Below are 20,960 nucleotides of genomic sequence, written 5' to 3'. Positions count from 1 at the left end.
TAGGTCCCTAAGTAATAGAGGAGAGGGGGCCCAAACTTGCCTTGCACTGTAGTCAGACTAATTAATATCTTACATATCACAATAGAACCTTCATTCAGCAACTGATGGAAAGAGACCCACATTGGAGCACTGGACTGAGCTCCCAAAATCTAGTTGAAGAGTGGCAGGAATGAGAATATGAGTAAAGATGTCAAGACCATGAGGGGGACACCCACTGAAACAGTCTACCTGAGCTAATGGGAATTCACCAACACAAGCCAGACTGGGAAGGAACAAGCATAGGATTAAACTAGTTCCTCTGAATATGGTTGACAGCTGTCTCACTTTCTTTAGTCAGCTTCAGCAGTCATTTTTCTGTGGGTCCTGCAAGTCCAGGCAAGCAGTTCAGACAAGAGCAATTTCTTGTCCAAATGGCTAACAAACTCCATAAGGAGCCTCTTTTATTCCCATCATCCTTTTGAAGTAGATTGTTGCTGCCAGGAGCAGATGTGTCTCATTGTCATGAAAAGTCCTAATTTCTTAAATATTTTAAATGCCATATTCTGAAAAATTTGAAGAATACCTGTTTAATTATATATCTAGAAAACCTAACTAACATGACTAAAAGCTTGACCAGTATAGATGACTATCTATTAACCTATATTTTAATTATACATTATATTTTTAAATGAGCTGCAAAAAAACAATACTTAAATCAAGAGCAGAAATATATTTATATCAATAAACAAAGATCCATACTATTGCAAAGTATCAATCTCTATACCATATCTACCTTTAAATGTAAACAAACATTTATAAACAATATTTTGGAATTTGGGCATAGTTCTCTTAAAACTACTTCCTGTTTTTGTATGGTGAAATAATTTGAAGGGGTGTTCATAGCAACCTTTCAGGGATTCTTGGTCCTGTCTGGAAGGAATTCACAGGTTCTTATCCTCCGTGAAAACAAAAGAAGAATCTCTTTTCCAAAGCAACAAATAGTTGGACCCAAATTTTGAATTCAAGATATCTTTAAAATATATTTGTTGATTTAGCTTAGCAGTCCATACAATAAAATGTCTCTCTGCACTTAGTTCATTCACAGTCAAAAAATTCAAAGAAAACACAATATTATACAAAGTCCAGACTCTTTGTGTATATTCCATCTTTACGTGGCTTATTTTTCTTACTCTATTATTTTTTCTACAACTTTACTTTGCCTCTTTAAAGACTTTATTTTTTTTGTAACCATCTTCTTTTTATAACTGTCTGTACTCTTTTTCTTTTCCCTCTCAATCCTATGTACATTTTTTAAACACAGTAGGTCCCATTCATATGTCTTTTATATTTGAATTTGTCTTTATTGCATGCATCTCTGTAATTATTTTTTGATCAGGATTACTTCTTAAAGTGTAAAGCAGCATGGCTAGGAACAAGGCTGCTTTGCTCCACTCAATTCAACATGGCAGAGGCATGTTCATTGCCTCTGAGACTGCTAGGTAGGAGCCATCCTCACTACCTCAATTCTGGGAATCACTGTGCAGCATATAAACTCTTTTTTTCTGAGTAATAGCTAAATCTTCCGCACAGCACACTGCGCAGCTTAGAAATTTCTCTGTGTATGGCAATGGGAGTACTCTATGCTCTCCTGCCTGTGAACTCTTAGCAGACCTGATATGCTGCCTGCCCAGCTGATCTAGGATCAGGTATCAGCTACTTTCCTCCCAAATCTGAGTGGACACAAAAGCATCTGACCCCGAAGTGGGTAGTGGACATGAGCTCCAAATGTTTCAGATCATGTTGACATGCCATTCTGTTGGTGAAAGCTGATTATTCATTCTGGCTGCTTAGACCTAAAATAATCACTCAGAAACTAAGTTATGTGCAATACTGTTTGGTCAATAGTTTAAATTATTTCATTATTATTATTATTATTATTATTATTATTGGTTTTTTGAGACAGCATTTCTCTGTGGCTTTGGAACTTGTCCTGGAACTAGCTCTTGTAGACCAGGCTGGCCTCGAACTCACAGAGACTCTTGTGATTGCTACATTGAAATGATGCAAAAGGGAACAAGTGGCGATGCTGAGATTTGTGGGCAGTCCACTGAGCTATTGGGGGTGTGGTATGGGAAGTCCTTTTGTATTTGTGTTACTTTTATTGATTAATGAATAATGAAGCTTCTTTGGCCTGAATTTGGCAGAATAGAGCTAGGTGGGGAAAACTAAACTGAATGCTGCGAGAAAGAAGGTGGAGTCAGTGAGACGCCATGTAGCTGCCAGAGGAGAAGGACATGAGCTGCCAGCCTGAAACTTGCTGGTAGGCCACGAGCCTCATGATAAAATATAAAATAAGGGAAATGGATTAATTAAAGTTGTAAGAGTTAGTCAATGAGAAGCCAGAGCTAATAGGCCAAGCAGTGATTTAATTAATACAGTTTCTGTATGGTTATTTTGAGTCTGGGCAGCCAGGAATGAATGAGCAACCTCTACTAATGGTGGGGGGGGGAGATAAGGCATGCTGCAATGGGTAGGAATACTTATGGGTAAGACCAGAGTATAAAGCCTACCACAGAGCTCTAATTCTTTGTCTAGAAAGTTCCATATGTCTTGTGTTTCCTGTTGGTCTTTGGTTGTTGTCTCCTTTTTGATATCTCACTATGCTGATGATCTGAACTCCATAGAGGGATCCAGACTTCTGAATAAAAACAAAAACAAACAAACAAACAAACAAACCAAAAAATGCCAGCAGATCCCTAGAAAGGTTCAGCGTTTTAGACACTCTTGCTTGTGGGACCGTTAGAAAACTTGTGACTGGTTAAGTTCCCGGAGACATTTTGAGACATAGACATGAAAGAAATGTAATGGCAAACACATGGTGCAAATTAGCAGTTCTTACATCCCTCATCACATTGTCCTCAGCTCCATAATGCTGCTTCAGTAGCCTAGGCTGCCCTTAAACCCAGAGTCCTTCTACTTAAGCCTCCAGAGTGTTATGATTTTACAAGTGTGTCTCTGCATCCGACTTCCAACCCTTCTTTCACAGTGTGTCTCCTACATGTCTTTCTTCTGCCATGGGAGTCTAGGTCTTGATTGTGCACTAATGAGACATTTAAATAACTTTAGCTGGGGATTACTTGTCTCCTTTCTATATTTTTCTTTGAAAACTTCATACGTTTATATATTCTCTAACCTCCTACCTCCAACTCTTCCTAGATCCAGCTCCCTTTTATTAGTCATCTAACAGCGTCTTTTGCTCCCAAAACTCACCAAGTTCAATTTATTCTGTCCAAATATTCTTGGATGCATTGTTTTTCACTGAAGTGTGTTTTATGTACTAAAGGCTATACCTTTAAAGGAAACCATCCTGACTTTATCTCTCCCAGCATAGCTTCTCAGCTAGGGGTGGGACTTTGTGCCCAACTACATTTATTTTTTTGTTTTTGAATTTCATGTTCTCTACCCTAATCCCTATATTTTAAGTTCTCAGTTGAGGAATTGTCTCACTTCCCTGGGCAAATTCCCATCTTCTCTAGTTTCATTTCCTCTGGTTCCAATATAAAGCTCATATTTCCATAACGTATGGTCATTGATCATATCCCATGCCTCCCTATTTCTGTCATTCATATTAGTCACTTCTACTTGAAATAATCTCTTTGTTTCCTCTACTGTTTGATGGGAACTAAAGAGATAGCTTAGTAGTTAAAGATGCTCTGCTATACCAGAAAACCAAAGTTTGGTTTCCAGAAGTCACACTAGGTGATTCAGTTTCCTGCGACCCTAGCACCAAAGATTTGATGCTCTTTCTTCTTTCTTATGTGGGCACCCATACATGATGCATGCATTCATACAAACATCCACATAAATAAAATAAAACTGGATTTAAAAACCCTCTCCAATCTTTCCTAATGATTCCCACCTGTCTTAATTTCACATTCAAAGAACAACTGAAAGTTTATGATGCATGATGTCACCTTGCTTATTTGTAAGATCACATCTTACTTCACAGTGAACAGATCCATCTTCAGGCCTGAGACTGTACATGAATCATTTGGAAGGTGAAACTGGTAGGATCTTATAATTCACTGTGTGATCATGGGTAAATGATCTCATATCTCAGAGCCCTGTTGTCCAAGTTTTAAAAGGATTCTAATAGTAGTGAATTTGGTCCAAGAGTTAGAAACTTGAAGTGCCTGTAGAGACTTGTCATAGATATCAATAGCCAATAAATTCCAGATAGATTTAGCCATTACTCTTGTTCTCATCAGATAACCATTTCTTTCCATTGGAGTGAACTTCGGCTTCTGCCTTTGTGCTGGGATCAGCATGTCATTGGTAGGTTGAGGGATGGAACTAGTAGGTGTTTTTCAAGGGACTTACAAAAGCAATGTTATTCCCCCTTCTTTGATAAACTAACATTTTTCCTTCAATATCACAATTCTTTTAAATCATGTAAAGGTGGAATTAAAAGCATCAGGCAATCATTGGAGAGATAAATTTTAAGCTACAACACCAAAAGAGCATTTAAAGAAACATATATCCCATAGGCCCCTCCTAGATTGCACTGATGGCCTAATTTTGTGACTTCAGTAGGGAAGAAATGTTCACCTCAGTCTCATGAGTGCACTTGAGTTCTCTCAACTACTCTCCATTGCTCTAAAACCCTTTTCTGTTGAAATCAGATTTCCATCTTTTCAACAGCCATGAGGCCCATGGAATTTCTTCTTCTCTTTTGGATATCTGCAAGCCAAGGCATGTTCATGTTCAAGCACCAGCCCACATTTCGAGAATCAAAATTTCTTTCTCACAGTGTCTCTGTAGAGAGCACCCATCTTTGAGTTCAAAGCAGTGGGAACTGCTGACGCCGAGGCCACAAAAAAAGAAAAAGAAAAAAAATTTACACATGGTAAGTGCTATTGATTTCCCAGGTCTGGAGATTAATTTAGAAAAAAGAATCTGTTATTAGTATGAAGGTGATGGGCGATGATGGAGAAAGGAAGGGGAGGAATCGATACCTGAGAGCCGCCATTAATGTACTACAGTCCCTATCATTTTGACAGGTTTACAATCAAATACTATCGATTTCTCATCAGCTCTCTCATCTGGCTTCAGAGGTGAGGCTTCGGGGTTTGGGGAAATAAACGACTTTCTAACAGACGTTTGCAGTCTGTCATTTGCACCCAGGAATTGAAGCCTGAGATTTGCTGAGTAAGCCTTCAGTCTCACTTTTGGGTCTGTTCACTGTAGCTCTGGCCTGTTGGGTTGGCAGGGAATTAAGAGGAAGGAGTTGACTCTTGTGGGGAAAATGACATTGCTTCCAGAGCGGGACCTTCTCAGAGGTGTTGTTCAGAGGAGAAGATAATCACCACACTTTGGCAGAAGAGCCCTGAAACAGGATCAGGAACACAGGGTAGACCTGAGCTACTGGAAGGAGAAGTAGGAGACTGCACATCTGGGCACCTCTGTCACCTCATCCAAGTCTCACTGTCTCCAAATCCCTGACAATACACTAAACTTTGCAAAGTTCAAATAACCTTCCTCAAGTCCTGCATCTGAACTGGATCCTAAGAATCATAGAGTAATTTTCATTTTTTCCCCTCCAGGTATTGTAGTTTATTCCCATGTCCATTCTCAGTTAGAGAACTAAGAAACCTGCTATACAATATATGAGACATGGATGAATAACAAAATCCTGGGTGTTATCCCTTTCCACAAGTAGCCCTGATCCTGATTACGTCTTTTGCAGCTCCTATTCTATGTAGGTGATGGTCAGTATCTTGGAATTAGAGGTCCATCTCTGGGATTGCATGAAGAGTGGGAGAAACCTCAATAGCTTTGGACTGAAGTAGGCCTAGATGTTTTTTACTAGGAATTCTGAGAGTTGGCTCCACAGACATTTTGCCTCAGAAAACCTTATCTAGTGACAGAAACACCAGTGAACACCACATAGATGTCAAGCTGGGTGCCAATTCCAATGTGGGAGCAATTGGTACACGGAAGTTTGCATTTATTTTGGACCTGGGAGAAGCCAGGGTAGCTTTTCCAGGCTGTAGCTATAATTGCTGGTAATGACCTTATCTTTCCTGTCTTGACCATGTATTACTCCAGGACAAAGGATTACTGAGTTGAGGTGGAAAACATTGGACTGAGGTCCTGACACAGTTAGCAGCCTCATCTGTCAGTGGTACTGAATTTGCTAACAGAAAAACCAACGTGTTCTCTTCCTTGCTCTCAGCTTCTTTACTTTCCCATCTCCCTTTGCTTAACATATTGTAAGCTGGAATTGGCTGTCTGCATCCCAGGAGAAGTCTTGTAGAAAGGATACAAAGGACCTCCTTTTCCCCAGATCGCAAGGCTCTATAGAATTTATTCTTCGTGAACTTTTTGAGAATGATACTTGATTCTATAAACTACAACTTCCTTGGAATAATTTCCCTTGCCTGATAATAATTCAATAATTGTAATACATTTTGTTTATTTTGTGTGTATTATATTTAATGTTTTGTGTGTGTGTGTGCGTGTGTGTGTTCTTCTTCTACCTTGTAAGTCCCAGGGACCAAATCCAGGGTCGTCAGGCTTGGTGCCAAGTGCCCTTACCCACAGAAAAAAGAACTCAGCCATACAAACACTATTTTTTTATAAATATTTTGAAGAGTTGAAAATAAATTGTTAGTCTCTAACATCTTCTGAAATCAGTGGAGAGCTATTCCATATATAAGCCAAATTAACCAAATAGATAGGATCCAATAATTTCTGGAAATGAATAATAGTTTTAAAGCTTTTAAAATAAGTTAAATAAATAAAAAACCCCACACTTTCTAAGCTATGCTACATATTATCTGTAGGCACATCACATCAGTAGCTCCATTGATTATATTTATAGTCTTAGCAGAGGCATAGAGTTTTCATTGAATAGAAGACGCGTGAATCTCAGAGATAGAGAATGATTTTTTCCCATTATAAAAACTCCTCAAATAAAGGGAAGCTGAAGCGAAAGCTGCTGGCACCTATAAAAATGTCTAGGATAAATGTCCATAGCCATGTTCCCTCAAATAGAACAAATATCTTTGACATGAAAATGTAATATACTTATTTGTGTGTGTGTGTATCGTATTGTGAGACAAAGCCTCAGTTTTATTGTTCAATCTTCTTTTAGAATTCATCTTTGTGATAATTTTTGACTGCTGTGGTTTACCATGTAGCATATAGCCCCAGAATAGCCAGTCACAGATGCTATGCCTGTGTCAACCCCAAGTTCAGTGAAAAGCAGACTATTTTAGCCAAACATCCAGACTAACTGCTGTTCTACTATCTGTGCATTAAACCTGGTGGCTGTAAATGTACATTTGATTTCTTTTTAATGCTTGTTTTCTGAATTTGTGTTTTGAATATACATTTTTCAAAACAGTTTATTTTGTCAAGCTGGGCCTACTCATTGTCATTTTAATGAGTTGTTCAATCTTGGCGGAACTTTTCAGGGTTTGGGAGCCTGCTGTGGTTCCAAAGCTGTCTGGATGTCTATCAGTCAAGATTCTGAATTTTTTAAAATTTTATTTTATTTTTTAATTGAAAATAGATTCTCACCTCATACAATGCATCCTGATGACAGTTTCCCTTCCTTCTACTCCTCCCAGCTTCTACCCATTTCCCCTCTCCTGTCACATCTACTCCCCTTTGTTTCGCTTTCAGAAGAATAGTCCTCCAAGACATAACCAGAGATGACAAAGGAGGATACAGCAAAACTAGGAAAAGGTCTTCAAACTGAGGGCAGATGAGGGAATCCAAAAGAAGGAAAAGAGTCCTAAGAGCAAGCCAAAGAGTCAGAGAAATACTTGTTGCCACTGTTAGGAGTCCCTCAGAAACACCAAGCTAACAGCCACAACATATACACAAAGAGCCTGGTGTAGACCCAGGCAGGTTCTGTGCTTGCAACCTTGGCCTCTGTGATCCCATATAACATGACCTAGGATTTACAATCTCACTCCATTTGCATTCACTAAGGACTCATGACAATGGATCCTATTGTTCTACAATTTGTGTATCCGATCTTCCATTCAGCTTCTGATATGAGAATATTTCATGGTACCTTGGAGCTCGGTGGAGCCTTTTCTGCTTCTGGGTGTGCTAAATTCTGGATATTAGGGTCTCAAAAAAATTTCAGTGGTCACAAAGCCATCCTGAGCCAATGACTTTTGCAATCTTATCTCATGGATTCTAAGAAAAATATAGATTGCAGAGGGTGAGTTAGAGAAAAATGTATTAAATGGTCACAGGTGGAAGCTTAAAAGGAAAGAACATAGCTCATGTATAGCAGGAGAGGCCCTGGGGAATGGGTACCATTGAGCTATTCTGAAAGCTTCTTGAAGGACTTGTAGAATCTGGGATGAGGTACAGGGAGGGGATTATGGAGTCAACCCAGTTGGTCCAATCATGAAAACTCCAGGTATCTCCTTTCAATTCCAGTCATGTCCACAAGAGTAAGTGATCACAGGGAAGCAGAATCCAGCCTTCTCTCTGGAGCTCCTTCCCCTGACAACTCCATTCATAGAAATGCTGTTTTGGTGTCTCTGCCCTTCCTGGCTCATTTCTTTCTCCTTTCTCATTACTTCCACATGTGCCTTCATTACCTTTACCTGTAACTTTCCTCTTCCTTGGGTTTTTATCTTTGATTTTAACTTGATCAGGCCTCAGAGAAATAAACCATGCCCATGCTTCATAGCCAGCCTGTGGCTCAGGCAAGAAGGTAAAGGCAGCTTTCTGAAACTGCACCTGACACAGCCATCTTTGGTAAAAGACCAGAATCTCTAGGAAGCCTATGCCGCTTTGGAATCAACAGTCCTGGGTTAAACTCTCCCCTAGCTGGAGCCTAATGCTTTCTGCAAGGACAGCAACTGGGGCTATTACTTTGGTAGCGTGTTATGGCTAGAATACACAGTAGCATCATGCCACCCAAGAAGTGCAATTCTGATTCTATTGGGAAGGATGTAAAGAATCTGCAATCACTGGTACCAGATGCTGTCTTGAACCAAAGGTAAACGGAGTATTTGTTCTGCTTTACAAAACAAGTGTGGCAACTGGTACGGGACAATTATCTGTATTCTGTCAATTATGCTTTAAACAAACACTGATTGGCCAGTAGCCAGGCAGGAAGTATAGGTGGGACAACCAGACAGGAAGTAGAGGCAGGTCAATGAGAACAGGAGAATTCTGGAAAGGAGGAAAAACATTCCTTCCTAATCCTGTTCCAACCACAGAAGAAGGAAGATGTGATTACCCTGCTGAGAAAGGTACTGAGCCATGTGGCTAACATAGATAAGAATAATGGGTTAATATAAGTTATAAGAGTTAATAAGAAGCCTGAGCTAATGGGCCAGTTTATAACTAATGTAGACTTCTGTGTGATTCTTTGGGACCTAATGACCGTGGGAACCAGGCAGGACAGAAACTCAGACAATAGGTGACTGTGTGCACATGTATGTGTGCCTGGATATGTACCAGCAGAATTCTGTGTGGGAGTTACAGTAATAGTGTGCACATTAACACTCAAGTGTGAGGATTATTTCGTGTTTGGGGAAAGTATCGTATACATTGCTGAATGCTGCCAGCAATTAATGGACATTTGCAGAATGAACAGATTATTCCATTTATCCAATACCATAAATATTTATGAAAGAATTTAATGATAATTGGAAGCCTCGTAACTGATGATGATATAAACAAGGGCAAACCCCCTCTAAAACAATTTTGAGAAGAGGGGGTGTCTCAGTCTCTGCACAGAGACTGTCAGCAAGATGGATGCTTCTCTGAACAAATCAGAATTTACCCTTTCTCTTTTCCCCTTTGCCCACACTCCCTTCTCCCTGCTCAGTACTCACAGATGTGGCTGTTGCGCGGACCCCGTGCACATTCTATGCAAGGACCAACCCTTCTGCTCTCCAGTACTCTGTGAATGTCATTGTCTTGAACAACCACTGATGTTTTGTTAAGGGATGGGGATAAAAGTAAAGAGAATTTTGAAGTTGCAAATAGACCTTTAACAGTAAATGCTAAGTAGACAGTTTTCAGAAAGGTCAGCAGATGTAATGAGCCACACTAAATACACGGGTCTCCATATGGATAACTGCTCAGTGAGATGCCCATTCCCTTCATCATTTACAGTTTGGGTTTCAGGTTTCCACCAGGAAAACCTCATGTCCACCTATAGGGGTTGGTTTCTTCCCTAAGTGTGTCTATCCTGTTGAACCTGGGCCCCAAGCAGCTGTAAATGGCCGATACATCTATGAGTATGATGGAATAAAAAAAAATCTTAAACTATAAATTTTGGTAGTATGGGTGACTTTTTTTTTCATTGAGAACCTTATTGAGAGATACACAGAGGCGGAGCGGCGGCTCGGCCAGACGCACAGAGGTGGAGTGGCAGCTCGGCCAGATGCAGCAGAGCAAGCGGCGGAGTGACACCGCATACAGGAAGAGGCTTTCGGGGTCCGGCGCAGCGGCAGACCCAAGCGGCGGGGACAGGCGTGCAATAAGGAGAGCAGATCGCCCTACTACAATTGAATCAAAGAGGTAGGCCTTTGGTTGGCAGGGTCACTGGCACAAGGGGAGCCTGGTCCTGTCCTGAAGATCCTTCGGAGGGGTGAGAGGGTTCTTGGCCTGCAGCAGGAACCACGAAAGAGAGTGAGGGCATTTTGTAAGCGGAGCCCTTGGCCAGCAGGGAAACCTGATCCGGTTTTTAAAGGACCCATTGGATAGGATCAATAGGAGGAGACGGGCAGGCACCAAGGCAAGAATTCACCCAATAATCTGAAAAACAACATGAAAACACCAAAACCCAATGATCTTACAACAGAAGTATTTGAACAACCTAACACAGAAGAAGTGGAAAAAATCGACTTTATGAAGACAACAGAGTCCCTTAAACAACATGTAAAAAATGCCCTTATAGAAATGGATGAGAAGTATAACAAAAAGTTTGAAGAAATAAGTAAATACGTACATGATACCCTGGGAAACCAAGAAAAAACAATCAAACAGGTAATGGAAACAGTTCAAGAACTGAAAACTGAAATGAAGGCAAGGAAGAAAATACAAACTGAGGACCAGCTGGATATGGAAAATCTAGGCCAACGAGCAGAGTCTACAGAAACAAGCATAATCAATAGAATACAAGAGCTAGAAGAAAGACTCTCAGATGCTGAGGACACCATAGAGAAAATAAACGAACAGATCAAAGAAAACAGCAAAGCCAACAAATTCTCAACACAAAACATTCAGGAACTATGGGACACAATAAAAAAACCAAACCTAGGAATAATAGGAATAGAAGAAGGAGAAGAGTCACAGCTCAAAGGCCCAGAAAATATTTTCAACAAAATTATGGAAGAAAACTTTCCCAACTTAAAGAAAGATATTCATTTAAATATTCAAGAAGCATACAGAACACCAAACAGACTGGATCAAAGAAAAACATCTCCTCGCCATATAATAATCAAACACAAAATATACAGGTTAAAGAAAGAATATTAAGAGCTGCAAAGGAAAAGGGCAAGTAACTTATAAAGGTAAACCGATCAGACTTACACCTGACTTCTCTATGGAAACTATGAAAGCCAGAAGGTCCTGGATAGAGGTTCTGCAGAAGCTAAGAGACCATGGATGCAAAGCCAAACTACTATACCCAGCCAAGCTATCGTTCATTATCAATGGAGAAAACAAGACATTCCAGGATAAGAACAAATTTAAACAATACGTAGCCACAAATCCAGCCCTACAGAAAGTAATAGAAGGAAAATCGCAACCCAAGGAATCCAACACTGCCAACACTGCCTACAATAACCCAGGCATCTAATGACCCTTCACGAGCAAATCTCAAAGAAGGGAGACACACAATCTCTACTACCAAAAGCAATAAGAATAACCAGAGTAAACAACCACTGGTCATTAATATCACTTAATATTAATGGGCTCAATTCACCTATAAAAAGGCACAGGCTAAAAGATTGGATACGAAAACAGGATCCAACATTCTACTGTTTGCAAGAAACACATCTCAACCACAAAGACAGGCACCTACTCAGAGTAAAGGGTTGGGAAAAGGTGTTTCAAGCAAATGGTCCTAAGAAAAAAGCAGGTGTGGCCATACTAATTTCTAACAGAACTGACTTCAAACTAAAATCAATCAGAAGAGACCGAGACGGTCACTTTATACTCATAAGAGGAACAATTCATCAGGAGGATGTCTCAATCCTGAATATATACGCCCCCAATATAAAAGCACCTACTTATGTAAAAGAAATATTACTAGAACCCAAGGCAGACATCAAACCACACACACTAGTAGTAGGAGACTTCAACACACCTCTCTCTCCAAGGGACAGGTCAATCAGACAGAAACCTAATAGAGAATTAAGAGAATCATTGGAGGTAATGAAGCAAATGGACTTAACAGACATCTATAGATCATTCCACCCAAATAGGAAAGAATATACCTTCTTCTCTGCAGCTCATGGAACCTTCTCAAAAATTGACCACATACTCAGAAACAAAGGAAACCTCCACAGATACAAAAAAATATCAGTGTCCACCTGTGTCTTATCAGATTATCACGGATTAAAGTTAGAAGGCAACAACCACGCTGCCCCCAAAAAACCGACAAACTCATGGAAACTGAACAGTCAACTACTGAACCACACCTGGGTTAAGGAAGAAATCAAGAAAGAAATTAAAGTCTTCCTTGAATTTAATGAAAATAAAGGGACAACATACTCAAACCTATGGGACACAATGAAAGCAGTGCTAAGAGGAAAGTTCATAGCACTAAGTGCCCACTTAAAGAAAATGGAGAATGCATACATTGGGGACTTAACAACACACCTGAAAGCTCTAGAAAAAAAAAAAGAAGCAGACGTGCCCAGGAGAAGTAGAAGACTGGAAATAATAAAACTGAGGGCTGAAATCAACAAAATAGAAACACAGAAAACAGTCCAAAGAATCAATGAAACAAAAAGCTGGTTCTTGGAGAAAATCAACAAGATCGACAAACCCCTATCCAAACTAATTAAACGACAGAGCGAGAACACGCAAATAAATAAGATCAGAAATGAAAAGGGGGACATAACCATAGACACAGAGGAAATTCAGAGAATCATTAGATCTTACTACAAAAGCCTGTATGCCACAAAACTGGAAAATACAAAAGAAATGGACATTTTTTAAAATAAGTACCATATACCAATGCTAAACCAAGACCAGGTGAATGATCTAAATAGACCGGTTACTAGCAAAGAATTAGAAATGGTTATCAAAAATCTCCCTTCGAAAAAAAGCCCAGGACCAGATGGTTTCAATGCAGAATTCTACCAGAACTTCCAAGAAGAACTAATACCTATACTCCTTAATGTATTTCACAATATAGAAACAGAAGAGTCATTGACAAATTCCTTTTATGAAGCTACAGTTACCCTGATACCAAAACCACAAAAAGTCCCAACCAAGAAAGAGAATTACAGACCGATCTCACTCATGAACATCGACGCAAAAATTTTCAATAAAATACTGGCAAACCGAATCCAAGAACACATAAGAAAAATTATCCATTATGATCAAGTAGGATTCATCCCAGAGATGCAGGGCTGGTTCAACATACGCAAATCTATCAATGTAATCCACCATATAAATAAACTGAAAGAAAAAAACCATATGATCATTTCATTAGATGCTGAAAAAGCATTCGACAAAATTCAACACCCCTTTATGATAAAGGTCTTGGAGAGAATAGGGATACAAGGGTCCTATCTAAATATAATAGAAGCTATTTACAGCAAGCCAACAGCTAACATTAAATTAAAAGGAGAAAAACTCAAAGCCATCCCACTAAAATCAGGAACACGACAAGGATGTCGACTCTCTCCATACCTCTTCAACATAGTGCTTGAAATTCTAGCAATAGCAATAAGACAACATAAGGAGATCAAGGGGATTCGTATTGGAAAGGAAGAAGTTAAGCTTTCGTTATTTGCAGATGATATGATAGTGTACATAAGCGACCCCAATAATTCTACCAAAGAACTCCTACAGCTGATAAACACCTTTAGTAATGTGGCAGGATAGAAGATCAACTCCAAAAAATCAGTTGCCTTCCTATACACTAAGGATAAGGAAGCAGAGAGGGAAATCAGAGAAGCATCACCTTTCATGATAGCCACAAATAGCATAAAATATCTTGGGGTAACTCTGACCAAGGAAGTGAAAGATCTACTTGACAAGAACTATAAGTCTTTGAAGAAAGAAATTGAAGAAGACACCAGAAAATGGAAAGGCCTCCCTTGCTCTTTGATTGGGAGGATCAACATAGTAAAAATGGCAATTCTACCAAAAGCAATCTATAGATTCAATGCAATCCCCATCAAAATCCCATCAAAATTCTTCACAGATCTGGAGAAGACAATAATCAACTTTATATGGAAAAACAAAAAACCCAGGATAGCCAAAACAATCTTATACAATAAAGGATTGTCTGGAGGCATTACCATCCCTGACTTCAAACTCTATTACAGAGCTACAGTATTGAAAACAGCTTGTTATTGGCATAAAAACAGAGAAGTCGACCAATGGAATCGAATAGAAGACCCTGACATTAACCCACAAACCTATGAACACCTGATTTTCTATAAAGGAGCTAAAAGTATACAATGGAAAAAAGAGAGCATCTTCAACAATTGTGCTGGCAAAACTGGATGTCAATCTGTAGAAAAATGAAAATAGATCTAAATCTATCACTATGCACAAAATTCAAGTCCAAATGGATTAAAGACTTCAATATCAGTCTGAAGACACTGAACCTGACAGAAGAGAAAGTGGGAAGTACTCTACAGCACATGGGCACAGGAGACCACTTCCTACGTATAACCCCAGCAGCACAAGCATTAAGGGCCTCATTGAATAAATGGGACCTACTGAGATTGAGAAGCTTCTGTAAAGCAAAGGACACTGTCACTAAGACAAAAAGGCAACCCACTGACTGGGAGAAGATCTTCACCAACCCCGCAACTGACAAAGGTTTGATCTCCAAAATATATAAAGAACTCAAGAAACTAGACCGCAAAAGGCTAATCAACCCAATTATAAAATGGGGCACTGATCTGAACAGAGAATTCTCAACAGAAGAACTTCAAATGGCCAAAAGACACTTAAGGTCATGCTCAACTTCCTTAGCGATCAGGGAAATGCAAATCAAGACAACTTTAAGATACCACCTTACACCTGTCAGAATGGCTAAAATAAAAAACACCAATGATAGCCTTTGCTGGAGAGGACTTGGAGAAAGGGGTAAACTCACCCATTGCTGGTGGGAATGAAAACTTGTGCAACCACTCTCGAAAGCAGTGTTTCGGTTTCTCAGGAAATTCGGGATCAACCTACCCCTGGACCCAGCAATACCACTCTTGGGAATATACCCAATAGATGCCCTATCATACAACAAAAGTATATGCTCAACTATGTTCATGGCAGCATTGTTTGTAATAGCCAGAACCTGGAAACAACCTAGATGCCCTTCAACGGAAGAATGGATGAGGAAAGTATGGAATATATACATATTAGAGTATTACTCAGCAGTAAAAAACAAGGACTTCTTGAATTTTGCATACAAATGGATGGAAATAGAAAACACTATCCTGAGTGAGGTAAGCCAGACCCAAAAAGAGGAACATGGGATGTACTCACTCATATTTGGTTTCTAGCCATAAATAAAGGACATTGAGCTCTTAATTCATGTTCCTAGAGAAGCTAAATAAGAAGGTGAATCCAAAGACAAACACATAGGCATCCTCATGAATATTAACCTTCATCAGGCAATGAAAGGAGACAGAGACAGAGACCCACATGGGAGCACCGGACAGAAATCTCAAGGTCCAAATCAGGAGCAGAAGGAGACGGAGCACGAGCAAGGAACTCAGGACCACGAGGGGTGCACCCACACACTAAGACAATGGGGATGTTCTATTGGGATCTCACCAAGGCCAGCTGGCCTAGGTCTGAAAAAGCATGGGATAATTCCGGACTAGCTGAACATAGCGGACAATGAGGAATACTGAGAATTCAAGAACAATTGCATTGGGTTTTTGATCCTACTGCACGTACTGGCTTTGTGGGAGCCTAGGCAGTTTGGATGCTCACCTTACGAGACCTGGATAGAGGTGGGGATTCCTTGGGCTTCCTACAGGTCAGGGAACCCTGATTGCTCTTCGAGCAGATGAGGGAGGGGGACTTGATCGGGGGAGGGGGAGGGAAATGGGAAGCGGTTGCGGGGACGAGGCAGAAATCCTTAATAAATAAATAAATTTAAATAAAAAAAAAGAGAACCTTATTGAGCAATTCTTTTTTTTTTTTCTAACAGGGTCTCACTATGTAGCTCTGACTGTTCTTAAAGTTACTATAAACCAGGCTGGCCTTGAACTTACAGAGATCCACCTGCCTCTGCTTCCAGGGTGCTGTGATTGAATGGTTCTTGACATAGACTTTGTAGTTGTCACAATGTCAAAAGTTCAATGGGCATGAGACCCGTGATCCCTCTCCTACTGGAGAGCGAAGATCTAGGAAGGCTTGTGCACCTGAAGATGAGTGGCTCCTCCTGTCTTTCTATCCGTGTAAGACAATAACCATGCTGCTGTTTGGTCCTTAGCAGACCAAGCTTGAGCCAAGCCCCCTTCCCACGTGTCATGCCATCATTCTTAAGACAGGTAGTGATTCTCAGAGTACAGCACAGCTTAAAAAGATACATTAGGGATGTACTTTCGACCGTCCAAAAATATAGGTAAGATGCAAGGATTGGTCTTGTGCTCCAGGCCAGGTTAGCGCTTACATCATGAGATGATTTCCTTTCTTTAATTAATCCTTTTCCTGTCATGCATTGACTCACGACAAGAGATCCATTAAACATACAGAACAGGACTTATATTAATGCCATTCAAGATAGCAATTGTTTATCCTCAATTATCCCTGCTAGCTATGCTTTAATTTATAGCTTTGTCTTTGGCCAGAACACAATCTTAGGCCTTCCTTCTTCTGTAGATTCTGTGAGCAGGAGGGAAGATCTTTAAAGAGACATTTCTCCTTCAACAGGGGACCCTGGGGAAGAGAAACGGTTTTCTTTTCTATGTCAGTTGCTTTCCTTCTTGCTATAAGGAGATATCTGACAGGTGCCACTGAGGGGAAGGAAGGGGTTATTTGGCTTCGAGTTCAAAGGAACTGTCCCATCATTGAGAGAAAGACATCGTGGCAGAAATGGGGGAGACTTGCATCCCTTGTCATGAATCAGAACGTAGAAAGTGGAGCTGTGCAGTAAAACTTCAAGGCCCCTCAGAATGACCTGTGTCCTCCAGCAAGGCTCCGCCTACCCGAATCTTCACAGCCTTCCCAAACAAAGCCACCAGCTGGGACCAAGTATTCAAACTGACTAACCTATGGAGGGCCTTTTACATTTAAACTGCGATTCCACTATATTAAAAGTATTCTTAAACCCTGAAATAGTTAATAGTTATATAGGGAACATTTGTAGATCTCCATACCTTTAAAAAATAAAACTACTTTAAGGTAAAAAAGTGAATTCAAACACATTGTCTCATTCAGCGAATTATCTGATACATGCCTAGCAATTGCAAGTCCCCCTACCACTCCAAGGAAGGATTCCTGTGAGGCCATTAGAGGGTGTCCCAGAGGAGGAATGTTGGAGAGGAAACTGCCTTTCTCATCCTTTTTGAGAATGGCCATGTAATTTCTCAAGTTCTCTGTCCCTTTATTGGCAGTTTTGACATGACCTTATGGCTGTACCTCTCAATTATCTTGGATCCATATGCTGTTAAGATGCTAATAAGGGAGGGGAAAGTCATTGCTTGAAGAAACGACCTCCTGCAGTCTGCGGTCTAGTGGTCGGTGTGATCTTCTTCGGAGCTGTATGTAAGAGTGAGGGGAGCTAACTTCCCTTATTTTCATTCTTAGAAGGTCACTGGTTAGGTACATGAAAGCATGCATCTCCCCCTTTAAAAATATTTTAAAATCATTTAAAAAGATTCAAGTGATCTAGGAGCTTTGGGCCCATTATGTAAAATAGCATTAATGGGGGCTCAGTAGGAAGAGGGCTAAGGCAAAGCAGACACCCAGGGAGCAGAAGCAGGGAAGCTTTATGAGGTTAATAAATTTCACACCTTTATACATTTAATAAAAGGCTTGTGTCTAAATTATGAGAATGCTCTTGAGCGCGAGGCATGGGTTTTTGAAACCTTTCATGTCTAAGGATATTTAAATGGCAGAATAATAATTCGACTGGAACTTCATGGAGTGGGTAGGTAGTAAAAATGACAGGGGATCTTCAGAGATGTTTTCATTGGCCCATTCATCACCTGAAACTCCAATACAGTCAGGATTTACTGAAAGAATAACACACTCCCATATATTCGGTGCTGGAGTGTGATAATGTTGAGTGTTCTCGGGAACTATCCATTCCATCACATATGCTTTCCTGGGACGGCAACCGGTATGGCTGGTGGTGTCCTGAATGGACCCGGTTTCCGGCTATTCCTTTTGTAAGCAATGGCTTCTTCATTCCTTATTTTCTGCTCTAGTTTGTGAATTAGCTATCACTTTGACTCACAGTTACGTGGGATTTTCTGAGGTTAAGGGAGACTCCAGCGCAGCTGCCCGTGAGACAACAAAAGCAGACGCCTTCCCTTGAGCAGCATGTACCCAAACAACATTCCCATGACAAAATTAGCTAATTAATTAAACAAACCATCCCATAGCAAAAGACTATCTATCCAATTTAGATTAAAAAAACAACAGCGAAAGCAGCAACAAGGAGAAAACAAAGCAAAACAACACATGGGTTTGAGTCTTGGCTCTGTCATTTATTCTGTATCTTTGGCAAGCTGTAGTCTCTTCCCCGATTCCCACAGTCTTCAGGAGAAAATAAGGCAAATTGTTTTACAGCAGCATTTTTTAAAATAATTAGGGGGATGAATTAGCAAGTTCTGTATGAGCTATAAATCACTATACAATTGCTAATTATAATCATAATTTGTTAACTCATGCAATATTAATTAGAGCCTTTATGGGCATCACACATTGTGTAAAGCCCTTGTCAACCTACAAAGGCAAGTTGAGGCACCCAAGGTGAGGGAACAAATAGCTGATTTGAACCCAAGTGAGGCTGGTCATTGGGAGTCATCACAAATTGCAGTTGCTTAGAATAAATACTTGAAGGAGAACTGACTTACAATGAGGGGACAAGAAAAGAGTAGCAATAGACTTTTGGTTGCAGTCACCTTACTAGAAAAGAAAACATTCTTGGATGTTGATAATTTGTATTTCACATTTGGTTATAGATGCCAAGAAAGAATTGTGATAAACAAGAGCAAGGTATTCTTTAGCTATTTATTATGCTGACATTAGTATGTCTACAGAGAACTAAGCTCGAGCAGTTAAAAGTTAAAATTAACCAGGTCCTGAAATTGAAATGTAGCAAGTATGCCAGTTATCCCACAGCCCATGTCTGCCAGGCTCCATAAGGACTGGCAGACCCTCTTTTTTGTATTTATGTTTTCATACTCTATTGAAATAGCAAGATAGACAAGCTGCTCAAGAACTACAATCAACGATAATACCAGTGGTTGACATCCACAGGGCACTGTGTGCACAACCATGGATAAAGCATGGCTTACAAAAATGACCAGAAGTAAAAGGGGATAATATATAATAGAGACTTGAAGAAACTAATAAAAAAATACACTGGACCTCACGGGATTCAGGAGATGCTATTGTAAGCTCCAGGAAATTCATAACACACAGCAGCTGTAAAGCCCACATTCCTTTCTCCTAGGACAGTGGTTCTCAACCATTGAGTTGCAACCTCTTTGGGAATGAGCAACCCTTTCACAGGGTTCCTGTATCAGATATCCCATATTTCAGGTATTTACACTATGATTCATAACAGTAGCAAAAATCAGTTATTAAGTAGCAGCAAAAGTAATTTTATGGTAGGGGTCACCACAACATGAGGAACTGTACTAAAAGGTTGCAGCATTAGGAAGGTTGAGAACCACTGTCCTAGGAGACACATCTGCCTTGGATGCAGACTCTGAAAACCTATAGCAGTGGTTTCTCACATCCACTTCAGAGGTCCATGCATGGCTGCATCTAGGTCTTTCTGAACATGGCACCAACTTCCTCTTGATTTCTTAGGCAGCATCTAGCTGGCTGATATGTTGGCACCAACAAAACACAGAAGCAAATATGGCCACAATGGAGCTGTGGAACTTCCAGCAGAAGAGGGGTTGTAAGGCCTTCTTAAAACTAATTTCTCATTTAATATCCTTCTGAAATGAACAGTATAAAAGCCGTGGAGGCTGGAATCTGGGTGAGATGCTCGGGAGAAGGAGACTGGATCAGAGGAATAAGTTGCGTTCAGAGGAAGGTGTTGTTTATTGTCATAGCAAACTGAGTTGGGTATTATTAATGCCTGTGACTGGGGTTGGTGACCCATTACTCTAGTCACTCAGGAAACAGAGACAAAAGTGTCAGCGAGATCTGACACGGGCTTGACTGTGTTATGGATTCCAGCACAGTTAGTGTTATGAAGAGCGGGACCCTTTCAGAATAAACGATATACAAAGAACAAAAACTAAATGCAAAGTCGGTGTCTTAGACATCGAGAAATACAGGTAGTGAGGTGAATTCCAATAGATTCATATGCTCTTCGCCATCGTGTGGCCATATACAATACGAGGGCACTGACTGAACTTGTCTTGGTGATGTTTATGATGTTCTGCTGGGGATGTATTTGCCTAAATGCCTACACTTACTGCAGGGATGGCCGTCTCAGGGTCAGGACCACTCTTCCGTAATGGCAGAGAAAGCAACAATCAGGTAGGCACAGAAGACTGAGGTGAACTTTGTGGTATGTTCAGTGATGCTCAAGTCTAACTTAA

The sequence above is a fragment of the Microtus oregoni genome, unplaced genomic scaffold, assembly GCF_018167655.1.
Source record: "Microtus oregoni isolate MIOR12 unplaced genomic scaffold, Mior012 000058F_ref0000040, whole genome shotgun sequence".
NCBI classification, from domain to species: Eukaryota; Metazoa; Chordata; class Mammalia; order Rodentia; family Cricetidae; genus Microtus; species Microtus oregoni.
The sequence above is the reverse complement of the archived record's forward strand: the minus strand, read 5'-3'. Positions refer to the sequence as shown.